We start from the raw sequence: 27962 nt of genomic DNA, 5'->3' as shown, positions 1-27962 counted from the left end.
TCCAGTTCCAGAAGAACCTCAAGACCTTCCTCTTTGCTTCTGCCTTCTCTGGCCCTCTCCCCTGCTGATCTATGTGTGTTTCAGCACCGGGCACCTGGCTACCCTCTGAATACGTGCCCAGATTATTGCCCACCCAGCCGCGCACCCGCACTGCCTCCTGGCAACCCTTGCACTGGGGTCTGTATCTGCAACCCCACAGTCCCTTTCCTGACTTATTATACAACCGCTGTCTGTGCCTTATTCTTGCACTTGCAACCTGCTGGCTGCACTACCTGTTGTTGTTGATCACATGTTCATCACTTTTCCACTACTTCCCTGCCCCTTGCATTTTCCCCACTCCCTCTCCCCTGAACTTGCATGTTCTCAATGTCACTGGGCCTAGTAAGATCGTTGTTTTGTTCTTCCCTTGTACCCAGGGGTGGACTGGCCCATAGGGAACTCTGGAGATTTCCCGGTGGGCCTCTGCACCCTGGGCCTCTTTTCTGTGGTATTTCCAAATTTTCTCATAGGAAAAGCTTTGGGCTTGCTGAAAAGGTGTCATAAAGGGCCACTTTGAACTTTATTTCCAGGGCCTCTTTTGGTCCCCAGTAATTATTTCCAGTGCCTCTTTTAGTTCCCAGTCCAGCCCTGCTTGTACCCCTCCCTTACCTCGACGCACCCTGAAACACTTGTGTATGGGCGCTATATAAACAAAATATCATATCATATCATAAACAGCACTCAGACTTGCAACTTACTTCTGAAGGCACTTTCAACTTGCAGGTTTAACTATATATTCCACTATCTGGAACTTAACAAAAACTGCTTAAGTGGTTCCATGATTTTAAGATCTCGGTACACACAGCACAATGCAAGTTGAATTACATGATGCAACTATGGTTCTTGTGGCCCAATGGCCAAACATAGTGAAGCCTATTTACGGAATGTATGGTCTTTGCAGAATTGAAAAAATAAACGGGCAACCAATGGCTGGACTCTAGCAACCTTTAAAACGACCTGACCCCATTCAGGCAGAGTCACAATCATGAATGTTCACACTGATTTACTACTGTCACACAAGCACACTCTTATTTGGGCAGTCGTTGACATATATTCTAGGATGGGTCAATTCATCAGGCTCACCTTTACTCCTTCCTATGGAAAATCTTGTCCTTCTGTTCATGCAACTCTTTTTCCTCTTGCGTGGGTTCTGAGACAGTGTGCTATCAGTTTGGGAACTTCAGTGCACAGCTAGGTTTCTGCACCCTCTGGCTGTCTAATCACGTTTTATAGTTAGCCATTCAACATTTTTCAACCCCAAATGGATGGTCAATTAAAACAAATTAACCAGGTTATAGAAAAGTATTCTCGTTTGTTTTTTGTTTTGTTTTATTAAGTGTGTTTGCTTACATGTTATACCTTTTACACTGATTAAACCTTTCCGCCATCTAACAATTACAACTACCGTAATTTTTAAAAGCAACATAACGCATCATTAAATATCTAATTAAGCTATTACATAACACAACACATTAATTCGAAATGCACCAGGTTTCCATGGGCCAACCAACCTTAAAGACATCCAATCTATATAAGAAATTCATCAAGAAGGCTTTGGATTTTAAAATTAGGTCTTTAGTAGTCGATAGACAATTTGCTGGCCACTAATTGCCATACATGGAAGGCTGTCGCTGTGATGAACAGGGACTCAGCACCATAAATTGTGCTCCAGAATTGGTCCGATACATGATCGGCAAAGTTACCGTAAGCTCTATTATGCTTCACATTGTGTCAAGATATGCCATCGAGTCTCCACCCGATTTGAACAGAGTCTGCACAGTCTCTACCCCATGGGGGTCCATGCCCAAGCCCCTGTTTATTCCAAAACAGAGAGGGTGGACAATCACAATCGTAGAATGAATCTAGTCAATGCTGGGGCTGACATTTTGGCAAATAGGACCTCGGGGTGCCGCGAGAGAATCCCTGTTGTGAGAAAGACTTGGGGCCTCATTACAAGTCCAGCGGTAACTGTGCCGGTAAAACCGGCAGGTTGCCGCCAGACTTGCAAATGTTTCTGGCACCTGACTTGGCGGAAACACTGGGGCATTACAGCCCCGGCGGTCAGAGAAGTCAGGCACCTGAAAATGTAATTCCCCATTCCCATTTGAGTTCCATAGGACTCAATGGGAATGGGGACCACAGAAGCACCGGCACAATTAATAACATGTCCTGCAGGCTGTCAGTACTGGGAAACACTGTTTACCTTGGTCTTCGTAATCTGTTACTACTTTTGGTAACTTGTTATCACTTTGGTAACTGTGTATCCTTGTAAAATGCATCTTACACTTCTGTAAAATGGGGTACAGCTTTTGATTTGCCTAACAGGTGTGCCCAAGGGACAAGCTGGTGGCAGCAGTTACCTTTTCCTAGTTTTTGGTGTAATGTGTATTTGCCTTACCATGTTTACCACATTTGGCTACTAACTGTAGGTTTTTCTTTTTGTTCCTTGGCCATCTTGCCTTTAACCCTTGCTCCTGGCATGTGAGGCCAGGAAAATATGTTTATGGACTTCCAGTGCCCAGTAAAGCTGAAGCTTTTGGTTGGCTACTTCAGGGCCATGGGTGTTCACTTCCATGATATGGGTTGGGACTGCATGGTCCCAATCCACAAACTGGTTTTGGTGTCTCTGTATGGTATTCATGAGTTGTTCCACCAGTAGTCCTAAATGGACCACTGCTGGTGTGTGTGTGTGTGTGGGGGGAGGGCATATCTGTCATTGGCTAGTGGGTGTTTCAGCTTTTACCTGGCATTTTGGATAGGAAGAGGACCTCTGCACCCACTCTAGAGAGATCTTGGGAGAAACTGAAGGAGCCAAGAATCCTGTCCAGCTGCAAGACCCAAGAGGAGACCGGTGATCTTGAAGAGCCCTGCCTTGTTTAAGAGCTTCAGCAGTCCTGCATAGGAGCTGTGACCCTTGGAGTGGAGGGAACATCCATTCTCAACACCAGCTTGGAGTCCTACGAAGAAGAACCTTTGGAAGTGCAACTGGACAGCCCAGTGGCTGACCAGCTCAGAGTTTGGGCTACTGTGCTGCAGACATTGCCATTCTGAGTTGAGTCCTGAAACTTGGGGGGTATTCAGATTGTGCAATTAAACTCACCTCGGTGAAATTTATGGTCCACAAACCAAGGGGAGCTAAGATAGGAGGTTAATTAAGTCTGACTGCGGCAAGGGAATCTTCTTGTGTCACCGTGCATCAGTGGCCTTCATCCAAAACTGCTTTCCTGTGTCCAGTCCACTGCAGAGAGGGGCCCTGCATCAAGCTTTGCTGTATTCTCCAACTTGAAGATCTTGCACCAGCATTTGTCACCGGTCCAAGAAGTGCACAAACCTTCAGACCCTGGCCATCAAGGGCTGAAGCTAATGGTGGCAAAGGGTCCTGGACCGTCTTCAGCAGAACTACAAAGTCCTACAAATAATCAGAGTACGGGGGTGAGTTTTAGCGATACTTGCCTGAACCCTTAACTCCCTCTTAAAGTTTTGATAACTTGTATAAACTTTTATATAGATTGGCTTTGCCATTTCTTGTTTGTGCAAACACTCCAAACATTGGGAACACTTTTGTTAGTTAGAACAGCTTGTCCTCTACCATTTGAAACTGTTCCTTGGACCCCAGAGACCCTACCTTCATTTTCTCAAGCATTACAAAACTTTTTGGAACTTTGATGAACTTTTGGGCACAAGACCCCATACATTTTAGGGATGGACTTCTGGAGCTAGTTTTGTATCTCTGTGGACCTGTAGTGCTTATAGTAAAATTTGCATTCATTTGCAAGGGTTTTCATATGTATTAAGCCCTAATACAGTAATTGTATATATGTATGTATTATTAGTGCTGTGTGATAATATTACTTGTTACTAGTAATTTTTCTCTGTTATATGGCCATAAGTAAATCTTATATATTTTTTTTAATAACTTTTTGTCTACGTGTAATCCCTGACTTTGCACTATGAGTACTCATTGGGGAGCCCTCACAATCTCACCACATCCTGAGACTTAGCATAGACCCACCACATTGCTGCCTTGAACTGGTTTGGCTACAGCTCCCAGAGTTGTCTCTATCACAATACTATGTTGGCCTTCTATACATTTGTCCACCAGGCCAGAGTATAGAATATCAGTCCTAACAGAAATGATGCACTTTCTGATTTCTTTACTTTAGATGTCAAAACTGTACACACATATTTGAATTACTGTAACCATAAGGCCCAGATATTGTTTTTACAATATGTAAAATGTGTTTAGGCATTTCATGAAAGCCCCTTGACTTTATCTTTTGTACAAACCCTAAATGCATTTCTGACTAAGCATCCCTATATTTCCCAAGCACATTGAACATGCACCTGATGCTAAATTGCTTTCCCACATTGAAAATCAACACATCGCTGAATTCTCTGGCCCGGCAAACACTTTTCAATTCTTCATTTAATAGGAATGTTTACAAAACTTTAGTTTTGTGGTAACAAACACATGGAGATCACCACCACTCTACAACTTCCTTGAGGCTTGTTAACACAAAAATGAGTATGTATGTCATTAATTAGCACCTGCACATTCTTTCCAGAAATAACAGACAATAACAACCCATATAATGTCCATAATCTCAAGTTTTCCTGAACTCTATACTCCCTGGAATGTGGGAAACTTCTATTTAATCATGTGGATCTTCAGATGTTTTCGACTATTTTTCCCATTTTCCGTCTCCATTGACTATACTGACTATGGCTGGGAGACCATGGTTATCTACCCCTGATCATACAATAGGACTTCTCGTACTTCTGTTGACAAATACAATTCTTCTCCATTGAATAAGCCTCATGCACACCAAATCCATATACATAACCATCAAAGAATAAATATTATTAGCATATGGAAATCATGATTGACCTCCTTTAAGCAATAGGAATTGTTTGCAATGGTGTTAATAATCTCTGTTCATATTATGGCAAACATTTTGACTGCAACGGCAGCCTAACACCAAATTTTCGAAAAAAAAATGTTTATGCTACTCCAAAGTAGTAATAGCTTTATAGGAGTGGTCATTATCTCTTGTCCTTCCCCACAGCATTGCCTTTAACTTTGTATCAGACAATAACTTGGGAGCAGGGATTCTTTCATATTAGTACCCGGCACGCGCGGTGCAATGGGAATACAGCGTGGTGATTGGCTCATTTGAGTGACATACCACACGGTATTCCCTTTTATGCCGTGCGTGCCGACTACTCTGTTCCCCGTGAGGGGCGTGGCAACCCGTCAGCCAATGAGGAGCCTCGAAACGGGGCAATCCCCACTCCGAGCATCCCCATGGCTGGAGGCTTCCCTCGTTCCCCTGCCGGGGACTCAGGTAATACATTTTTTTTCCTTTCCTCCTCCCTCCTCCCACCCCACCCCACTTACCTTCTATCTCGCAGTCTCCGGTGGGGGACGATGGAAACTTCCAGCCGTGTGGAGACTCGGAGCGGGGCCATCCCCGCTCCAAGCCTCCACATGGCTGGAGGATTCCATTGTCCCCCGGCGGAGAACGCGCTACCTTTTTTTTTTCTTCCCCACCCCACTTACCTTCTTTTTTCTTCTTTTCTCAGGAGCGGACGCGCTAGGAACAGATTGTTCCCAGCGTGCCCGCTCCCGATGGCTGCCATGGAAAGGGAAAACGGACTACGTTTTCCCTTTCCCGGCGGCCATTTGCCGTTTTTTTTTTCTTTTTCTGTTCTGAAACGTGTTTCGGAACAGAAAAAAAAGCAATTAGTACCCCGGTCTCCTGGGCCGGGGTACTAATGGCAATAATCCCCTCGACTGTGGGCCAATACCGCCCGCGGTAATGCCCCCGGGGCTTCGTTAAGGCCCTTGCTACGCTCGGGCCTGTAACTACGCCCCCAGGGGCATTACCTGGGGCGGTATTGGCCCGCAGTCTCCTGGCTTACTGCCACAATAATTGGCAATCCCTCTTTTTAATTCATAAACTTGAATGTGCCCATAGCCAACACCCTATTCTAGGTCAAGACATCCTCCATTACCAAATATTGTCTAAAGAATGGTAAGTTTCTCTTTTGGATGGTCCTATGCAGGGCAGGTTCAAAAGAACAAAGCTCTCAGGGTACATGGTTTTGACAACATTACTTAGTAACTAACCTCAGAAGTACTGAAATAAATGAAGGTTAAACCACCTCAGTCATCATGTCACTACTTAAAATGTGGTGACTTTAAGACAATGTTGCAAGCAAGAGCTTCCATAAAACGTGTACTGAATGAAAAAAGGAATATCCTGATGAGTAATCCTGAGTTTACAGAGCACACTGCACCAATGGGGTCACCTGCAAGAGGGGTAGAAGTGGAGTGGGGCCTGAGGAGGTAGCTACACAATCACCAATACAATGGGCAATGAAACCAGTGCAATCGTGCTGTAGCAAATGAAGCACATTCACAATCATGTAACAGGAGAGCTAATGCATACACAAGTATGCCTGCAGATTTAAGTTAATGACTTCTGACACCAGGGATGCCGGTCAGCTCTTAGCTTGACTAAAAATGAATTTCCTGAATACAATGCAATGTAAATGCAAATAATGTACAGCAAGACAGAATATTACCAGCTTACTCTGACATGGGTCAGATAAAATGGAAGCAGTAGTTGCACAGTTCAGTGGTGAAACAATGAAATCAGTTTGCATATTAATGCAGACATTTCAAAATATGCAGCAGATATTCTTAATATTTAGGCAACATAATCAGTTCTAATGAAATACTGGACACTTTAACTTCTAGGGGGCAATGAATAACGGTTTACCTACAGTATTTCGAATGACATTTTTTTGAATGTCATAATGTCGAAAACATTTGGCTGAAGAAAAAACAAATGTGAATGTCTTTTTTTTAAATTTTCAGTTCGAAATTGGGGGGTTCCACCCGAAACCCCCCCTTTTTTAACCCTTTTTTTTACTCACGAAACAAAAAAAACATCTAAATTAAAAACGAACACATTCGATTTTTTTTTCTTTTTTTCGGCCAAATGTTTTCGACATTATTGTCATTCGAAAAAACGCATTCGACATATTAACTGGATACCACGAATAACATTTTTTGGTAAAGCCACATGAAATTAGTTAAGACTTGAAACTAGTGTTGGCTGAAAAGTTATCAATGCCAACTTTGTCAAAGAATAACAAAGTTTGTGGGATTTTCGGATTTGTGTAAGAATCATGCTGTCTCCTTCCCGTATAGAAGTCATCTCATCAAGCATTTGCATTTCCATTACAAGACAAAAGCAGGCACACTCTGTTGGATGTTAAATAGTGGGGGTTTCCCTTGTCCGTGAACGCTGAATATTTTGAAAACAGCTGCCATTTTGGAATGCTGCATCCTTACAGGATCTTGATGATCATGTAAATGAACACTGGCGCAGGAATCCAGCTTACAACTGTTTCCCTCTAGATCTGCATGGGCAACATATGACGGTTCCCTTTACAGTCAATACACCAAAATACTGTTCATTCATAGTAAGCATAGCCCTCAAACAAGACACCAAATAACAATCACAGACCCAACCTTTTTGTTTCTTCATTCAATAGAGATATCTACCTGACAAGGAGAACCCCCATTATTTAATATTCAGAGACATTTGGCATCCAACCTGAATTGGTGAGTTGGCTCATACTATTTAGAATGTTGTTGTCATCACACACTGTAGTTTTTAAGACACACAATAATGTACAGACAATAAACTGTTTTACTATTCTAATTACAGATGCAATGCAGCAGGTTATACTTAATAAGGGAAACCTTCATGTGCAATAAAACGTGCAATCAACAGTACACAATTTCTCCTGATGAGCTATGCAAGAAATTGTGAAACACGTGTAGAGGATTTTGAATCAGTAATGATTTATCGTCTTAAGACTACAGCTTGGAAGATTATTAAGTAAAGACTTTATTTACAAGTATAACTTGGAAGATCACCATGTGAGCACTCTCTCTTCAAGAATAAATTTGATCATGACAACATGTTCATGAATTGAAACCAAATGATAACATATAGATATTAATCAAATTGAGATTCACAGCCTGAGAAAGATTAATATTTTAAATAACTAATACATTTCTTACCATCACATCAACTTGTAGGTGTTTGAAATTGTGCTGACACTACAAAGCGTGCCATCATTTCAATTGAACCATGTAAAGACTTTTAGGCTGGCCCAGAGAGCAGGCCCCATCATTTTTTGAACAGCTCAGGTTATTGGGCAGACACAATAGAGGGGCCACACTAGCGAAAGCCAGATTGCTACAAGATATTTATAAAGGAGACTTATCACTGTAGGTCTGATTTATGTCTGCAAATCCTGTGATTTACACTCTGATTGGAAGAATGTTCCCATCATCCGAATCATACTGGCCCTTCGTCTCCTCCTAGCCTATAACTGGAAAATACAATCCTAGTCATTTTTTCAACTAGTGCTTGATCTTGGTCATTCTGATTTGTCATGGTCCTTCTCTGTCATAGTCCTTTGTCACAAGTCCTTCAACACCATCAGAGTCCTTCTCCTTTATCATGCAGTAATGCTTTTATTTCTTGGTAGCCCTTTTCCTTTGTCACTGTCACAGTCTGTTCTCTTTGCCAAAGCCCTTTTGTAACACAATCGTCCTTCGTCAACATCCTGTATTTCCAAATAGTCTTCCTCACAGTATTTCTCTTTCATTACAGCCCTTCTGTTTCAACTTAGTGTTTTGTTCTTCGGCTTAGTTCTCCATCAGATTCCTTCTTCATCATAGTATTCAAAGTAAAATGTGTTCTTCGTCACACTCCTTTAGCACAGTGCATTTTCATTTCAGTCATGTGCCTGCACCAAAGTCCTTTATCATAGCCCTTCTATTTCATCACATTACTTTCCTTTTGTCAAACTCCTTTCACTTCATCACAATCCTTTGTCAGAATACTTCTTCATCACAAACCTTCTATTTCGTCAGAATACTTCCATTTTACCAGTGTCCTTCATCATATTCCTTATCCTTGGTCATAGTTTCCCCCATCAAGATATTGACTCTACTTTGTCAGAGTCCCTCTACCAAACCACAGTCTTTTGCCATAGCTCATTCCTTGCATCACAGCACTTCATCCGTCCTTCTCCTTTGTTGTATTCCTCCTTCATCAGTCTGTTTGCTTCCTCACTATCATTCTTTGTCAAATTCCTTCTTCACATTCCTTCAGCACAGTGTGTCTGCTTCATCACAGGAATTCCCTTTCATCAGAATACTTCATAACAGACCTACTCTTTCATCAGAGTCTTTCATCAGAATATTTCTTTGCCATCATATTCCTTCATTGCAGACTTTCTTCTTTGTCACAGTCATGTTTTGCCAGAATTATTTGTCCTAATACTTCTTTATCACAGTTCTTATTCATCACAGTCCTTCTTGTCACAATCCCTCATCTGCACAGTCCTTCTGCTTCATCACAGTCTTTGTTTGCCAGATTCCTTCTTCATCATAGCCTTCATATAATTTCTCCTTCATAATAGCCTTTTGACAACCATTTTCACATAATCATAGTTGTCAGCTGACATAGTTGTTCTCCTTTGTCACAATCATTCTACTTAGTCACAGACATGTGCCCCAAGCATGTGTCCCAATCATTCACCAGTCTTTCTTTTCCAGCACAGTCTACCTCCTTCATCTAAGTCCTTTATCATAGCCCTTCTCCTTTGTCGACAAAGTTGTCTGCCTTCATCACAGTTGTGAGAAACCTGGTGGCGTCCTCACATTTATTCCCCTAGGATCCTTTGCTCAGGTGGCCAGGGGAGGGCCATTGGTTTTGGATCCAAACCGTGGGGGCAGACAAGCGAGGGAGGATCACCTTAGTGGGGGATTCTTGGGGAGTGGGAAGAGGATGCCTAAGGGCAAGACATGTTATCCCGCCTTTTTCAATTGTGACTTACCCTACCCTCCTTCAGCTTCCATAGGATATTGTTATCCATATCCTACCTTTACCCTTGAAATCCGACCAAATACCGAGAAGAGGAAAACTAGAGTAATACAGAATGCACATAGAAAACATCACTTTGATATTGTGTTGTAGAATAGGGGTCCTGAAGGTTACAGAGCTGCAGAGCTGCAGGCCAGGCATGTCCCAATAATTGGTGTTATTGGAGTCAGGCAGAGAAGGCCAAGGAATCACACCTGAAACCCCTTGACAAAGCTCAGGTGTATAAAAGGTGGAACACACAATGGAGGGGCAGTTAGGAGAGAAACAGGGAGACTGCATGGCTGAGTCCAGCAGAGGATCATTTTTCGTGTGTAGGCAGCCATTTTGGGACTGGGACCAGAGCTACATTTCTGGCAGACATCCCAGGAGACTTGTAGGGACCAAGGCAAGTGGTTTACATCGTGGTCACAGTTGTGGGAACCTCCAGCACAGTGAACTGAAGAGAAAGGAGAAAGGAGCAGAACGGTCAGCACAGCCTCAGAGAAAACAGCAGAGAACGGGATGCTGATACATTGGAGCAGAGTGTCTTTGCATGGCGAGGGAGCCGGAGAGCGAGGGAGAAAGGAGCCTTGGAAGCAGGCAGTCCCTTTTCTGTGACCGACAGATGCTCGTTTCCCTGTCTGGAAACAACAGTCTAGGGGTGTCTGTAGGGCTGAGGGCATCAAGGAAGCGAGAACGATGAATCCAGCTGCCAGTGAGTTTCTAAGTCTCAGAGAATCCCGGTGCGCGTGTGAAAAGAACAAATACGGAGTAGCACAGTGGTCGCGTACAGACAGCACGTTTTCGGACGCCTCCGAACATAGGAAAAGAATGAAAGAATAAGAATCCTAAGGGGAGCCAGTGAAAAGTGAGCAAAGTGAAAAGTGAGCATAATGCCGAATGGGCAATAGTGAAAGCTGGCAAACCGAAAGCAAACAAGGGGTTAAGAAAATAACCCTGTGGCTGATGAACTTGTGTGAATAGTTGTTAAATTGCCAATGAGGCAGGAAGCTTTGGGATGGGAACCTCTGAGAACTTTTAAGAATATTGTTTGGTATCACAGTGACTGAAACTTGGGAAGGGAACCCCTGAGCTCCTATGGGAACATTGTTCTGTTCTACACAGATGGAAGCTTGGGGAAGGGAAACTTGAGCTCCTTTTTGAACATTGATTTTTGTGACAGAAAATTGACGCTTGGGGAAGGGAACCTATGAGTGTCTGTGGAATATTGCTTCATAATCTAATACTTAAAGAATGAGCATTTGAACATCGAAAATTGAGGAATAATTGTATCCTGAACATTCAAAGGGGGCTAGAAATAGCTCCAGACCTTATGTTGAACACTATTTAAGTTGAATCATGCATACACTACATTTGCATATTAGAAGTGAGATCAAAAATAGTTTTTTTTTGTTGCTATAGACAGCATTTTGTTTTGAACTGACAAGACCAGAACCTCCCTTAGTATTATTTAGGTAGGGAACATTCCCTCCTTATAGTTAGGATAAGGTAGGAATTACACCACACTGACAAGTCAAATACAAGTTTTGAAAACTACATATCTGGTGTCTCTGTCAATCACTTAATACCAGGTTTTTCTCACACAGTCCTTCTCCATCATTGTCCTTTTGCTTCATCACAGCCCTTCTGAATATCCTTCGTTCATCATAGTCCTTCTCCATCACAGTCTGTCTCCTTTGTCACATTTGATTTCCTTCATCATAATCCTTCTACTTCTTCACAATATAATTCCTTCGTTGTAGTCCTTCTCCTTTATCAAATAACTACTTCATCCCTGTCCTTCTCCTTCAAACTCCTCCATAAATGTTTTTAATCATTCACTCACAAATACCCCTTTCCTCTTTCATTCATCAATTCTCACATTCATTTACATTCATCTATCCTACTGCACCCTCTTTCCACTCTGCTTTCCACTCAGTATACCTCCCTTGTTCCTAAGTGCTTCTGTGTGCATTAATTTATCAATATCAAAATAAGCTTCAGTTTGCAAGCAAGCCATACGTGTTTGAAACACAACCACTAGATACAAACATGAAAAGACACACGTTACAACATATTCCCAATGTATGTGTTCATAGATCAGTTCTGTCTGAGAACATGCACTCATTAGCCCTAAATCAACTCAAAATAGGATGATTCAAAAGCATACTGGTTAAATTACTAAATTATTTGTATTATTACCCAAACCGTGTGCATTTACTTTCTTTCAGTATTTGCTATTTTTATAGGATTTGGACCGAATCTAAGACAATGACCTACCCTCTTTTACTAGCACATATGGCGTAAAATAAACAGGCTATTTAGTTCATAAATAACCTGACTGTACATTGTGAATGGTGCTCTTTTGTTATGTGTGGTATGCTGGTGAGAAATACCCAGCCCACTTGACCCTTGAGAGTCAAGCATGAGACAACTGAACCGCGCTAACAGAAATGCACAATCTGGACTCCAGAACGAATCCTGAAACAACTGGTGATGGCTGTTCCTCTCTATGTCATAGATCAGTCATAGGTAGTGCTCTGATGTTTCGGACACACTCTAAAACAGTTTTCTAAAGTGCCTGGTATAGTTCTCTCCCATAGAGCGAGGCACAGTTTTTCAGCAGAGGCAAGGGTCCAGCACAGTTTTGTCTCACATGCGTTAAGTGGACATCACTGATGAGCACACACCCCTTCCATGGACAGTGCCCTTTGGTGTCGTGCACAGTTCATTCCTACCAGTTCCCAGAGCCATCGCCTGTCACAAAGAGATTCTTTGAATTGAGAGTACTGATACAGCACTGACCAGGGGGTCACACCTACCAGTTGCAGGAATTATGTGGGAGGGAAAGGGCATCCTTGGTAGGGGAAAAGCCATCATTGACAGGTGAGCAGTAAGTGTCTTGAGCACACATGCAGCCTTAGGTGCTGGGGGACTCAAAGGGGGTGGAGGTACTTGAAAGGGTGCCTGGTGGGGGCTTGTGATGTGACACACAAGAATTAAATGTGGTGTCACCAAATTTACTGAAACAGGTGAACATGACAGGTGAGTAGACTGCTTGGGTATTGTCCAGACAGACCCTGCATGGCAAGTCACCAAGAAAATGGAACGGACAGTGGGGTGGGGGAAGAGGCAGACAAACTGTTCTCAGAAGACAGCCGGCACTGGGAACAGAATCAGTTGATACACACAAGGTCATCAAGCAACGCCCTTGGGTGCTTGCTGGGACCGGGGAGAAATTAAGCACACATATGGGATTGTGCAGTCAAGTCATGAACAGCGGTTTCAAACTACCATTTGGCAGGTGGGCATGGGAAGAGAGATGTGGGGCGAGGGATGAAACGTGAAGGGACCAATCAGAAGGTATGTTTTGGTGTCCCTGAATAGCAAAAAGTATCTTGTGCTTTCACTGATGTTCGCAAAGTACCTCATTGGTTGGATGCCATGTGAATGTCTCCCTTCACACAAGCTCAGCGGGTATGTTTTTTCTCAATGCATGCTGACCGATGGCAATTGAATAAAGTTCGGGAGGTTAGCATGATTAAGTAGCATGTAGTAACAACTAACAATTGGGGTGGAGTGGGAGGAATGTGGCACCACAGGGGAGGTGTCGGTTCTGGGGATAGTGGAAATGTTTGCTACAATCAATGCTTACTATCCTATGTTTGGCTATAAAGGATTGATGTAACCCCACCAATCAGCCATGTAGGACACCTGACAACTCGTAACTCGAAAGTGCAACTTTTTCTCCCTAATCCAATATTGTTTTCACAGTATAAAAGGTTTTGTCAGCTCTCATCAACCACTGTGCTGTTTGATTTGTGCTTGCCCAGCTGTAATAAACAGCGTTACTTCTTGCCTGGTGTACGCTCCTTTTTTAAACCATTTTAGGAACATTGGTAGTTGTGAGCCCACAGAGGGCCCCAATATACTTTGGAGGCCCCCGCAAGATCCTCTATTCCATTGGCCAACTGGGGGTTTTCTGGCCACCCATCTGGGGGTGCCTGTCCAGCAACCGCAGACCAGTTCTATGCACACTGCTAAGGAGTCCCTCTAGACGCTGAGTTTGCAATGGTCTGCCTGGTCCCAAGCACCTCCTGCGCTCAGATGGAGGAGCAAGCCCAAGGGGCAGGCTTTGGGCAGAGAGGGATTGAGGATCTCTACGATACCTGAGTGTACCCGTGCATGAATGTGCTATATCATGGCTACATGCCGAGGAGGGGGGCAGGGATCTCTTTATGGTGTTTAGGACACATCCTTGTGGCTAAGGAGTAAGGAGGGCTCACTTTGTTTGATCGTCTTGTGGCTTAGACCAAGGTGGAAGGGCCAACGCTAAAGGGTACCTGCTGTATGATACCGCTCTTTGCATTTTAAAGGGCGGACGTCAACATAGGAGGGAGAGCGAGCGGTCTGACGTCTGCCTATAGTAACATAGGTAAAGGTGAGCCTGTGGAGAGAGCCAGTGGTGTACTAACATGGAGTAAGTCGGTGGGCCCGTGGAGAGGGCCGGTGTGCACAGCAGAGGAGTGTGTGTGTGGGCCTGTGGAGAAGACCAGAACGAGAGAGCATAGAAGGAGAAAAACAGTAAGCACTTTCACTTGAGGGGTGGATGAGGGTGTGAGTGCAGTAGAGGAGGGACAAAAAGGGGGCCCTTCAGGATACAACATAAGGGGTCAGGGGAGAGGGTGATAAAGGGCTTCTCGAGACAGCCCCCTTGACCACATTTTTGAAAATCCTCCCAAATATTGCGAAACAATATTAAAATATAACTTTCAATGGATTCAGGAAACTGCAGGACAGTGTTTTTTATGCATGACCAGGGGAGGGAACACTTCAAAGCAGAACAATAGAACAGCATGGCCAGGGGAGGGAACACTTCAAAGCAGAACAATAGAACATATGTTCTTGTTTTTGTTAACTAAATACAAAGGCTCGAAGTTGCAAAAGTAGGCAGTGCATTTTGGGCCTCTGGGAGTTATATGAGGAGAAAGAAGGTGTGCAGACAGAGTGAGCGACTAAAAAGAAGAAGCGGCAGGCAAACCCAGTGCTCCACCCCACCATAGGGACTATACCCAGCGTTGAGACCTGCAACAGGTTATACAAACCCACAGCGCATGTCCAGACAAAGAGGAGGATTGGCATTGGAAGAAGAAAAGTAGAGAAACACACAGGAGGGAGATACAGGACAGAAAGGAGGGAAGTATCTAGCGGCCATAGTAAAAAGCACTAGACAACAGGTGGATGTGCTGTTCAATGAATCAGAGAGACCCATAGAGAAGGAGGTTCCAAGGAAGATAAGGGGGGGGCAATGAAGGACAAAAAATGGTGTCCTTCGGGGAGGATAAAGTTTAAAATGGACGATGGTGCACAGGACGGGGAAGACGGGGAGACAGAAAAAAGGGACAACACCAGCATCCTGTCAGCTGAAGGAAAAGAGGAGGAGGCAGTGAGCAACTGGTAGGACGTGCAATGGACACCAGAGACAGAGAGGAGAAAGGGGAAAAACAAAGGAGGAGGGGGGAAATTGAGGAACCGAAAAGGGACAGGTCAAGTGTCCACTGCAATCGGAAGAAGAAGGCACAGACAGGAGCAGCACAGGGGATGAGAGGGGGGCTGGACACAGGCCCATGAGTGATACGGATGCCGTTGCTACAGAAGGCAAAAGGGTACATGCCCTCCCTTATGGCACGAGCTAGTAAACGGATATATGCTCTTGAAAAGGAGACTGCGAGAGTGACGCTAGCGATAGAGGATATGAAAAGTGTATTTGCAGCGATAATAGGAGAACAAGGGGACAAGATATGGGGACAGGTGAGGTATACAGGGGTATGGTTAAGCACAAACACACACGACAGAGCACTGTTCAATAATTGCTGAGCTCATGTGTGGAAGGTGTTGAGAAATATGTATCCAAATAGCTTAGACTTAGGAGCTGTCATGTCTGTAAAATGAAGCCAGAAGAAGACCCAGCAGAGTCTAGGAGCTCTGGACGCAGGAGACATGGAAACCATGGGACCAATTTATACCACTATTCTACCACATATTGGTCAAATGACTTCCTTCGTAAGTGCAAGCGTCTTTAGATAAGATAGTGGGAATAGAGGCAAAGGGATGGAAAGAGATACAGGCATTGATAGTGCACTACTGTAAGAGGAAGCAGGAATGCGAGAGGCACACAGCAGAAAATGCTGCAAATGCAGAGAACAAGCTGGTGCTGAAGAAACTAGCTAGGCATACAATAGAATGGGTCATGCTCGTACCCGACGCTGCCGCAGTGGCTCCCGCTCAACAGAGGGGGGTTCCCACTTGGGGAATGTGAACCTGCATGCGGGACATTTGTCACCGCTGTACACCCCCACAATGGGGGGGGTGCAGCAACAGGGGGGGCTGGCCACAACGGTGGGTGTATCAAATAGGGGGATATTTCCAAATGGGAAGTGGATGCACAGAACAAGGTAGAGGAGGAGGATATAGGTGAGTAGGATACCGGTTCATGGGCTTGTGTTTTATATGCAGGAACATGGGGCACTTTGCACACATGTGCCCATTTGTGCAGCTAGCACAGGTACAGGCATACCAAATGGTGCTGCAGCAAGGTCCTTATACTCAGAAGTAGCAACCACAGCAGACGTTGCCCGCACCAGCGCAAATGCCACAGGTACAGCAACAGCTGCCACAGGTGCAGTCACACATATCAGCGGGCAAACGGAGAGCAGAGAAATATCCCAAGGTTTGTCATCAGCACCACCCCAGCCACAGGGCAATGCGATGGTACTAGGACAGAATATGGTATCCCACTACACCGGGGTCAGCATTCTGGGTGGGGGAACCCTTTCTTGTACCCACCAAACAGAGCTCCCAATAGGAAAGCCCACAGGGAGTGTGTGTGTGTGTCCAGTCCTGGCAGTAACTTAAGACCCCTAAGTGGAACCCGAGCTAGCAGTGAAGATAGGGCCAAGGGAATTTTTATTTTTGATAGACACAGGGATCACTGAGTCATGCAGAAAGGAGGGTGGATTTCTGATGTCAAAACATTTATTGGCACGTAGGGCTTCTCTGGAACTTTCATCATGGTTCCAATAACAAAAGGTGTTCCCCTAACGATGGGGACGCTGCATATAATATTAAATAAAACACCCCAATAAACATCCTGAGGGGATATTTGCAGGGCAAACTGAATACAACAATATCATTAATGAAAAACCGGATGGGAGTGTTTAACATGGGTGTGTACTATGCCCCAGTGGCAGCACTCCTTCTGGCTACATATGTGCACAGCATGCAGTGAGGACAGCCAGTGCACATGGAATTGTTCATGTATGGAATTCAGATACTGTTGGGCTCAGTACCAGGAATACAGGGAAAGGTGTGTAGACTGGCTTCAGATTTATTAGTTCAACCACAGTGTCATAAGGAGGGAGAAAGGGGCACCACCATGGTATTGCAGCTCGAGGGAGGAGTGATTCACCGGGACATGGTGCACTCAAGCAGGACAGATGACGATGACACAGAATGGTGTACTGTGTTGTGCCTTGACCCAACACTGACCATAACAGGGGTGACAGACTAACAGATATTTTCAGAGTGGGAAGAAGAAGGAGAAATGGTGTTACAGCTATAGATTCCCTGTCCAATAAGGGTGATAGAAAAGTTGTTACCACAGCTGACACAGCTTGTGAAAAAGGTAAGTAGGTACACACAAGAAGATTTAAAGAAGGTCTCAGAGAAAGTGTGAACCACGGGGCCCCGTGATGCAGTCGTCCTAAAGGGAGCAGGGGCAGTGAACATCAAATTGAAAGATAAAGCTCTACTGCCCTGAGCAAAACAATACCCACTATTCCGTGATGCAGAAAAAGCGATTTACTACGCATTTCCACATGTTATTGAAGCAAGGCATAATACAGACATCAACATTGCCATGTAATACCGGCATACCCGATAAAAAAGTCAAAAGTGGAGTCTTGGATATTCATAAAGGATTTATGCCCCTTAAAGAATATTGTGAAAGAAGAGCTCCCCCTTGTGCCAAACCATGCCACAATATTATGTAACATCCCGACCAAGGTGAAAAACTTCACGGTCAGTGACTTAAAGAATGCCTTTTTCTCCATCTCACTGCATTCCAAATCCAGATACCTAACAGTGTTTACATGCTGAGGAACAAGATTCATACATACTAGGCTTCCAGAGCGGTACTGTGAATCACCCACTATCTTTAACAGGATTTTCCAGATGTATCTAAGCAACTTACAGATCCCCAGTACGGTGATCCAATAGGTTAACAATGTATTAGTGTGCAGTGAGACAGAGGAACAGTGCCAAGTAGACACAGTACACAACTTATCACTGTGTGCAGACATGGGATCCAAGGTGGACAAGGAAAAGTTACAATACTATCAGGAGGAGTTAGTGTACTTGGGGCCAATTAAATCCACCGTAGGCCGCAAGATAACACCAGAAAGAGTAGAAGCAATACGCAAGACCCAGAGACCCCACATGGTGAAAGAAATACAACAGTTTATGTTTATGCAATTACTGCAGGGCTTGGGTATTTGACTATTTCACTTACACAAGACCCTTACTACACACACTCAAGGTAGCGCAGAAGGGCAAAAGGGCGATACAGTGGACTGCAGATATGTATCACAATTTTGATGAACTTAAACAGGCATTGGCCCATGCGCCGGTTTTGCCAACCCCCAATTACAGAGAGAAGCTCTATCTGTTTTCACATTCTGATGGCTCCATGATGACAGCAGTCCTCACACAGAGGAAGACACAGGGACACAAGCCCATAGCCTACTACAATGATCATTTAGATCCAGTGATGCAAGGTCACTTACCCTGCGAACAGGCATTTGTGGCTGCGGCATTTGCACTAGAAAAGGCCTCAACTATCATCTTTATGTGGAACACACTCTTTTTATTTGAGAAGTCAAAGAGTACGCTGACCATGAAGAGTGCTTCCGGTTTTGAAATTATCCTGAAAAACCCAGCAATTGAGGTAGTGAAGTGCAGAGTGGTTAATTCAGCAACTTTCATAGCAGAATCGGCAGAGAAGGGAGACTACATGCATGTCTGCGTGGCATACATGGACCGCATGGAGGGAAATATACAAGTAAACAAAGAAAAGATAGAGGGAGGAGACATGATCTTCGTTGATGGGTCATCGAGCATAGATCCAAACACAGGAACAGGCAAACTGGTGCTTCCATCATTCATTAAAAGGATAGACAGTTCCTGATACAGTCCCAAGTAAGATTTCCCTTGCACTATTCAGCACAGGCAGCAGAATTGGTGGCCATGATTAATGCATTAAATATGTTGGAGGGGCATGTAGGGAACATTTTCTTGGACTCCACAAACATCACGTTGACTGTATATTCAGGAATTGGTTGGTGGGAAAACGGGGAAATCAGGAGAAATGGCAGGAACCCAGTACAGCATGCAGAATTACTAAGCAAACTAATAGAGGCACTGAAGTTGCAAGTGGAAGTGGCAATGATCAAGTGCACCACCCACACAGGGGGCAAGACCTAATTTTTCCAGTGGAACAACATGGTTTTATTGGGCAGAAAAGGAAGAGCCTATCTGCCAGAGGGATGACTAGATTATACCCAGGCACAGAAGGGAAAGTACATATGATGGTTGCAGAGGAAAAGAGACACATGGAGTACGAAGGAAAACAACCCTTTATTTCCATACCGATTGTACACATAGTTGACTTACAGAGGGAAGTTCCCCAGAAGGAGAAAGATTTGTGGATAAAGAGGGGATGCTCACTCTCACCCTCCAATTTGGTTTGGAGGCAAAACAACATAGGGAACCCAGTGATGGCTAGAACACTGCTAGCTGTTGCCCTGAAGTAATTGCATGCTCCTGCCCATGTCTCTATAGACGATGTGGCAGCAGAAATAAATGGAGGGTAGTATGTCCCCAAACTAAATGAACTTGTTGCAGAGTTTATTGGGAATTGTCTGGTGTGCAAAAAATGTCTGTCTGGTCATACACTGAAAACTATTCATGGCACGTTATGGCAAAGGGAAGGTCCCAAATGGCACTTGCATATCGACTATGTTGGCATGCATGACAGATGTATCTCTAATAGGTACATGCTTGTTGGTGTCTGTCCTTTTTCACATTGGCTTGAGGCAGGACCTTTTGCACACAATGATGCTAAGTCGGCTTCCAAATTCTTAGTGCGGGAGGTGTTTCCAAGATGGGGATATGTGATAAAACAAGGTTGGATAATGAGCAACATTTTGAAAAAAACGAGAATTTTAAGGAGATAGCTAATTTATCAGGGATAAAGCACTGACTATGCACAGTGTATTGACTGCAAGTGAACGGAAGTGCTGAGAGCCTAAACAGATTGCTTAAGGAGTGCTTAGCTAACTAAACACACCGTTGAGCAATAACTGGATCGTTTGCCTCCCTTTTTTCTTTGCACAATTCTCTGGGTGCATATCACCAGTTACTCTGCACAAAACTGTGACTGGCAGGAGGACACATGCACCTATCCCTCCTGCCCATACAATTTCAAATGGTTATACAGTAGCACAGGTTCAAGGGGATGAAATGCAAATGTATTTGACTGAACTGACCAAGGCCCTAAAATAAGTGTCTCACTGGGTCCAACATTCAACAAGTAAGCAACCCAACAATGACACGTCCATACAAGCTACAGATAATTTTCCACAAGCAACACCCCTCTATCCGGGAGACAGCATTTTCGTCCACAATTTTGTTTGGTTGTGGCAGTAGCCAAGGTTCACTGGGCCCTACATCATAGTCTTTGCAATGTCCACAGAGGTGAACATTAAAGAAAAGAAAGCAGGGATCCACATATCCAATGTTTTCAAAGACAGCAGCGCCGCCCCATCAGGAGAAGAAGAGAGAGGAGGAACATGAGAGGAATGAGAGGAGATACAATATTAATGTGTTATTGCTAGGGATGGAATGTCTTTGTATAATCTTGCTTTGTTTCTTTCTTTTCTGGCTTGCATCACACAAAGAGTACAATAGCGTGGTCACAGAAAATGGGAAAAACACACATGCTAAAGAAGTATATTCAGTGCTCAAAAGTTTTATGATGCAATTGGGCGAGAGCGAGACACAGCATCTGGACAAATTTGGTATGAGATTAAATGCATGGCGCAAGAGAGGGATTATGGCAGTTGCTATGTTTGCTCACTAATCCCACATAGTACAGGGACACCTAGACAATTCCTGCCTCAAGAACTTACTCATAGGGAGAGGGGATTGTTGATGCACCTATTGTGGTGTAGGACTTGTGGGTTGTTCAAGGGGCAGGAGATGGAGGTATGATGGGTAGAGGAAGGGGAAGAGGTTTACGCTGATCATTTTATCAAGCTACAAAGCATGTCCAAAAACGAAACCACAACACATATGATACTCAAATATTTCACTGAAGGGGCAGGAAGGGGAGAGATTCTGTTCACGAACCATCAAACTGAGCACTGCAAAAATTCAATGGGACATGATATCCCATGGTGCCACACTAGACCCCTAATGAGAATATGCGATATGGTGTTTCGCAATGGGAAATGGAAAAAAGGAATGGTGCAATGCCATGTAGAGGGGCTAGTGGGGTTCAAAGAATGTGTGGTTAGAAAAATAAATGAAAGCTGCTGGGCAGTGTGGGGTACATACCTTTCTCTGTGTTTCAGAGCAGCAATCAGGACCAATCTAGGGGTGAACACTGGCTGCCGGAGGACGATGAGCATCTCAGCACTGCTTAGCAAGATGGCAGCAATGATGGGCCTGTCAGTCTAAGACATATGCCCAGTTGCCTCTGGTCTGGGGAGGAGTGTGCACCCTTGTTATGCTTTAAAATACTACTTTGGTTGTGCCTCAAGCTGACTCTCTGACCTTTAATGACCCAACTATTCTGCGGCGAAGGAGGCGAAGGAGGATGGTGAATGAGCAAAGAAATGAAGGAGATGAAAGCAAGTGCACAAGGAGCAAAAGAAGTAGCAATTATGTGTCAGAAGAATCCTCACAAGGTTTGGATGCCATCCCAAAGCACTGGATGCCAGAGTGGTTGTCTGCCTTACTTAAAATAACTGCCCCCCCCATGCTCATTGTGATGCTTGTTGCCATCTGTGCAGGTCAGTGGATCCTCAAATACTGTAGTGGTGCGAAGAAAAGGGTTTGATATATAATGTCTGCTAATGAGATGGATATGGAGGGCAATGTAAGCTAAAATGAGTGTCCCAGAATGAGTGGTGGTGAGGATTGCATGCAGATAGAGTCTGTAGCACCACCAGCAAACATGGAAGATTATGTCGCTTTATAGGTGGCTTGTTCACAAGATGGGAGGGATTTCTTGGCAATAGGGGACCCTCTGGAGGGGTATGAAGAAGAGAACGTGGATGGCCAAGGAAGTGAGTAAAGAAATAGTGGGAAAAAGAGTGTTGATTGATAGATAGATCGAAGGAGGGAATGCAACGAAAGTGCTGATACAACACTGCCCATGGGTGCACATCTACCAGTTGCAGGACTAATGGGAGAGGAAAAGGTAGGGGAAAGGGCATCGTTGACGGCTGCACACTAAGTGCCTTGAGCACACACACAGTCTGAGGTGCTAAGGGACTCAGGGGGGTGGAGGTTCTTGAGCTGGATCTAGGGGGATGCGCAATGTGCACGCTCACGAGTATTGAATGGGTTCACCAAATTTACTGAAACAGGTGAAAAATGACTATTGAGTAGACTGTTTGAGGAGGATCCAGACAGACCCCGCATGACAGATCACCAGAAAATTGGCATGTAAAGTGAGGTGGGGAAGAGGCACACAACCTGTTCTCAGAATCCGTTGATACACACAAGGTCGGCAAGCCAAGCCCTCGTGTGCTTGCCGGGACCGGGGAGAACAACTAACGATTGGGGTGGATTGGGAAGGAATGTGGCACCACATGGGATGAGATGGTCCTGGGGTGGGGGGGGCAATGGACATGTTTCCACCAATCATTGCTTATTAATCTATGTTCGACTATATGGGATTGGATTGGCGAAACCCCACCAATCAACTTGGTGGGACACCTGACAATTCGTAACTCGAAGTGCAACTATTTCTCACTATCCTAATATTGTTTTCGCTGTATGAAGGATCCAGCCGTAGTAGGCGGTTTTGTTTACTCTCATCAACCAGTTCTGTTCCACTGTGTTGTTTGAATTGTGCTTGTCCAGTTGTAATAAACTGTGTTAGTTCTTACCTGGTGAAAAGACATCTTTGTCCTTTAGTGTCGATTTGCTCGCAACAAAAGTCTTGCCTGGTACAGCCCTGTATCACATAACAAACAGAACATTGCACCCTAGATCCAGCTTTTTGTATCCGCGTGCATGTGAGCACGTGCATGGGCGTGTGTGTGTGAGAGAGAGAGAGAGAGAGAGAGAGAGAGAGAGAGAGAGGGGATTTTAGTCATTCTTGAGAATGAGGCTCTGCCAGGTGCAGGGCTGAGTCTTTTTGATAGCTCGGTAGCTGCCTTTGTTAAGACGTGCCTTGCTGCATCTCTACACACTCCTGTAATCAAGAAGGCTGAGCTGACACGAGCACAATAAGGTCTAACGAAGCAAATGTATAGAATGTGGCCAGCGACTGCTTTTGAAATGGGCATGGAATTGCTAGTTTGGAAAAAAATGAATTATTTCAAACAGACGAGATGTTTGCTCTTTGTAAATGACGGAATATTTACCCACTTACTGAAAGTAAACAGATGACTCATTCTTGCTCTCTGTAGACTTTAAACAGGTGCCGGGCTGCTCTTCCATTACCTGCTCCTCTTTGCCCTGGCGCTCCTGTTTGCCCGGGCACCAGCAGAGTATACATTTACCATGCAAATATAGCTCCCAGCTGAAGTCAGAGTCTGACTTCCCAACCCTGCCCCGTCCTATGGTAGATGGCACGAGTCCATGTGCAGAAGAGCTCGAGATCTGAGAGGCCTGCTGCTTAACGGCTGGGCTTGGGCCCATGCCTGTGATGGCAGCCAGTAATGCAGATGATGCATCCTTCGATGCCAAGGCTGCACAGTGTTGCCAAGAGCACAGCCTTCACATCCCAAGTCTCCACATACTGTTGGGTCAGCCATGAGTTATTTGGTATACCTGTGAAGTTTCTATAGTTTGCATTGATTCTGTTGGATTTGTGTCCAACGTGTGGGTCTGACACAGGGGATTTGTGATCAACACACCATCCCTCACAGCCACTAATTCAGGAGTCTGTAACATGCGGCTCTAAAAAATGTTTTGAATTACAGCTACCTTGTGCCCCGCTTCAGACCAATCCTGACTATGGCTGATGGGAGTAATACACTGTCATGTTGCAGGCCAGTGCAGCATGTACCATTGAACTTTAATGTAATATTTCATAGGGGGTCATTCCAAGTTGGGCGGTAGCCATGGTGCTATTAGCACCATGGCTGCCTCCCAAACCGGGTCCGGGTCGGTCTGGTTGAATGGGGACTTACCGGATCATTCCGACCCTGGAGGACCCGGTAAGTCCCCATTCAACCAACCATTCTCCATTCCCATTTGAGCCCCAATAGGGCTCAATGGGAATGGGGAAAGCGCTAATAACGGGCCAGCGAATAGCAGGCCCGTTATTAGTGCCCTGGTCCCTTAGCGGGACCCGTAAAGGACGTGTGGTCAGACCACACGTTCTTTAAGGCACCCGCTAAAAGTCCTCGGAATTGGGCGGTAAGGGTTTAACGGCACCGGTCTCCTTACTGGTGACCGTTAACCCTTACCGCCCAAGTCGGAATGACCCCCATATAGTCCCAATAGCATTGAGACTGCCCAGCATGCAGTTTGCTCGTCGTACTTTATTGCAAACTGACTTTTCTTGTCTGTGTTTTAAATTGTGTATTGGGGATTTTACTTGTTTTAACAAAGGGAAACGCTCTGGGGGAATTGTTTGAACTAATATAGACTGATTGAAGGTCTTTCTTACTTCTCGTGGGGCACGCGTCATTGCGTGTCACTTCACATTACTACCTGCATGGCATATATGCGCCGGAGGGAACGCCAGCATATCCCTATAACATTGAGACTGCCGAGCAGGCAGTTTGCTCGCTGTATTTTAGAGTTTTAAAAAAATAAACAAAACTTATCTTATTGAAAACTGTCTTTTCTTGTCTGTGTTTTATATTGTGTATTTGGGATTTTGTTTTAAAAAAGTGAAACGTTCTGGGCGAATTGTTTGAACTAGTATAGACTGATTGACAGTCTTTCTTCGTTCTTGTGGGGCACGCTTAATCACGTGTCAGTACCCATTACTCCCTGCACGCCATATGTGCTCCAGAGGGAACGCCCGCACAGGGGACGGGTGCCGTGGGTGCGCCTGCAGCGTGCTGAGGGCATGCTAAAGGCAAGGCCGCCTGTGCCCGTCCTTGACCTGGAAGTGCATTGGGCCTCGAGCCTCGGCCAAAACCTAGAGACACTTCCCTCACTTCAATTTGGTGTTGCTTTGGGCAAGGTGGTGCACTTAATGATTTGATATGCATTGCCCCTGGACTCACTGAGTGGCCTTCCGGTTTTCTGGAATCCAGGGTTCTAGATTCTGCCCTACAAGTAACTGTGAGTGAGGGTGCTATGGACAGTAAGAAGGGCAGGATGTGTAGAGCCACTAAACCGCTGAGGGGTTTCCTAGTTATTGCTAGATAAACCGTTCCTCACTGTAATGACATTCCCATGCTGCTTCAGGACCTTTGCCCTGACATTCTGTGTCTGAGAGGCTGGTGGGGCTTAGCTTTAATCTTTCTTGCTCCTCTTAATGGTTCTGCTATTCCCTTAAACCATAAATTACCCTGCAATCTTTATTTGGTTAGGCTGCAGCCCTCTCTTAAGGTGTGCATCTATCATATGTTGGTTTATCGCTCGCCAGCGCTCTCAGGGGCACATTTTATGTTGGAATTCATGCAATTGGTTGCAGACTTGTCACTCATTTATGCCAAACTAATCTTGATGGGTGACTTTAATTTCCATGTTAACAACCCTAGCAACCTTCCAGCTAAGAATCTCATTGCTCACCTGTCAGACTCCTCCCTATATCTGCAGAATTGTCTCCCTACACACATACTTGGCAATACTCTTTATTTTTTTTTTCTGTGAAAAGGTGGATTAACACTTTTAAGCCTCTACCTATCCTTTGGTCCGACGATTATTTACTTCCCATTTCAGTCTTTCTTGAGACTTTGTGTTAAGGGGCTCATAAATGTTTTCAATTACATCGTCACTGGGGCCGGGTTACCCCAGCCTTGACTGGGTACCTACTGCTCCAAATGATACAGAGGGGGTGGTGGTCGGCAAACCAGACCCCTGTAATGCACTAGTGAATGCTTTGATTGGCAATGCCAATGTGCTGGCTCAGGAGAAACTGTCAGCTACTCGCTCAAAACCCTCGGCTCTCTGGATTTTCCTGATCTTAGCTTGCTTAAACAAAGCAGCCATCGTGCAGAAGGTAAATTGCACCCTGACTTTGACATGTGCGCCTAACAGTCCCATGAGCATGCGCTTTTGTAGTACAAAGCTGCTAAATCAAATTTGTATGCTGATCGGATTTCAACAGCTTCCTGTTCTGCTCGTGAAATATTTCAAGTGGCAAGGGAGTTTTCTGCCCCTGTCCGTCCTTTAACAGGCGCTTTGCAAACACAGGCCCAGTATGACCGCACTGGCTCTTCCTTTGTCATAAAGATCTACAACATTCGGCATTCCATTGGGAATCGGGTTTGCTCCTTAATCTCACATACTTCAGAGCAACCCTGATGGGAACGAATCAGATTAGTTCCTTTCAGTTTGAACCAATAACTAACAAAATGTTCTCAGCCTCTCTCTTTAAACTTAGGTTAGCTTCTCCCATTGACCCGATTCCACTGCATGCCATCCAAGATCTTCCTGATGAGGCTATTGCTTTTTTTATGACCGCTCTGTAGCATTCATTCATGACTGCTATGATTTCCACTCCACTTACATGTGCCATTGTGTCTCCCCTGTTGACAAAGGATCGCTTTGAACCCTCTTTGGTAGAGACCTATCAGCCTATTTCCCTTCTTCCTGTACTCATGAAGCCGATGGAGCAAATTGTCACTCCTCCCTTTACCAGGTTTTTAGAAACCAATTGTCTTCTTCATTCATTTCAATCTGGCTTTCGCCCTGGTATGGGCACCGAGTTTGTAATGATTAACATCCTGGATGACATTGCCTCATTTCAAGAACATGGAGAGGTTGAACTTTTGATTCTCCTCGACCTCTCTGCAGCTTTTGATATCATTGATCGCGAGATTCTACTGCAAACCTTAGACATAACTGGGTTTGCAGGTCACCTGATTCAATGATTCAGTTTGTATACGTCTGACTGGTTTCAGACAGTATCACTGCCTCCATTTAAATCTTCTCCAACTGCTCTGACATGCAGGGTTGCTCAGTGCACTGCCCTGTGCCCGCTTTTGTTTAACTTGTATCTGTGTACGCTGGCTGACCTTGTTGCTGAGCACAGGGTGCATTCCTATAGTTACACATATTTTATTTCATTTAAATACCCCAGGATTCAGTTCAAGATACTGTGCCTGGTTCATCATGCTATATCTGTGTTTCAAGCTGACTCTAAATAAGCTGGCTATAACCCTGTGGTCCTCGTCACATAGTTTTCCTGAAAATTCTGAGCTACTGCAGAGCTCGTGCCGGGGGGCTGATCCTTCTCATTCTTGGGCCCTACTCTTTGAAACCCTCTTCCGTTGTTTCTTCGTGAGTTGACTGATCACCTGCAGTTTCAGAGATATTTGACAACGTATCTTTTCTGATCTCTAAGTGGCCTGTCCAGCTGGCTTTTTTCTACCCTATCGCAGCTACTAGCACCTTGATGCCATTTGGCCGTAGTTTTCACTTTACCAATAGTCATAGACCCCTTCCCGTGCTAATGTCAGCTCAAGTCATATCTCTATGGTACAGGGC

Source organism: Ambystoma mexicanum, chromosome 10, assembly GCF_040938575.1.
Source record: "Ambystoma mexicanum isolate Mex_15411 chromosome 10, UKY_AmexF1_1, whole genome shotgun sequence".
In the NCBI taxonomy this organism is placed as follows: domain Eukaryota; kingdom Metazoa; phylum Chordata; class Amphibia; order Caudata; family Ambystomatidae; genus Ambystoma; species Ambystoma mexicanum.
The sequence above is the reverse complement of the archived record's forward strand: the minus strand, read 5'-3'. Positions refer to the sequence as shown.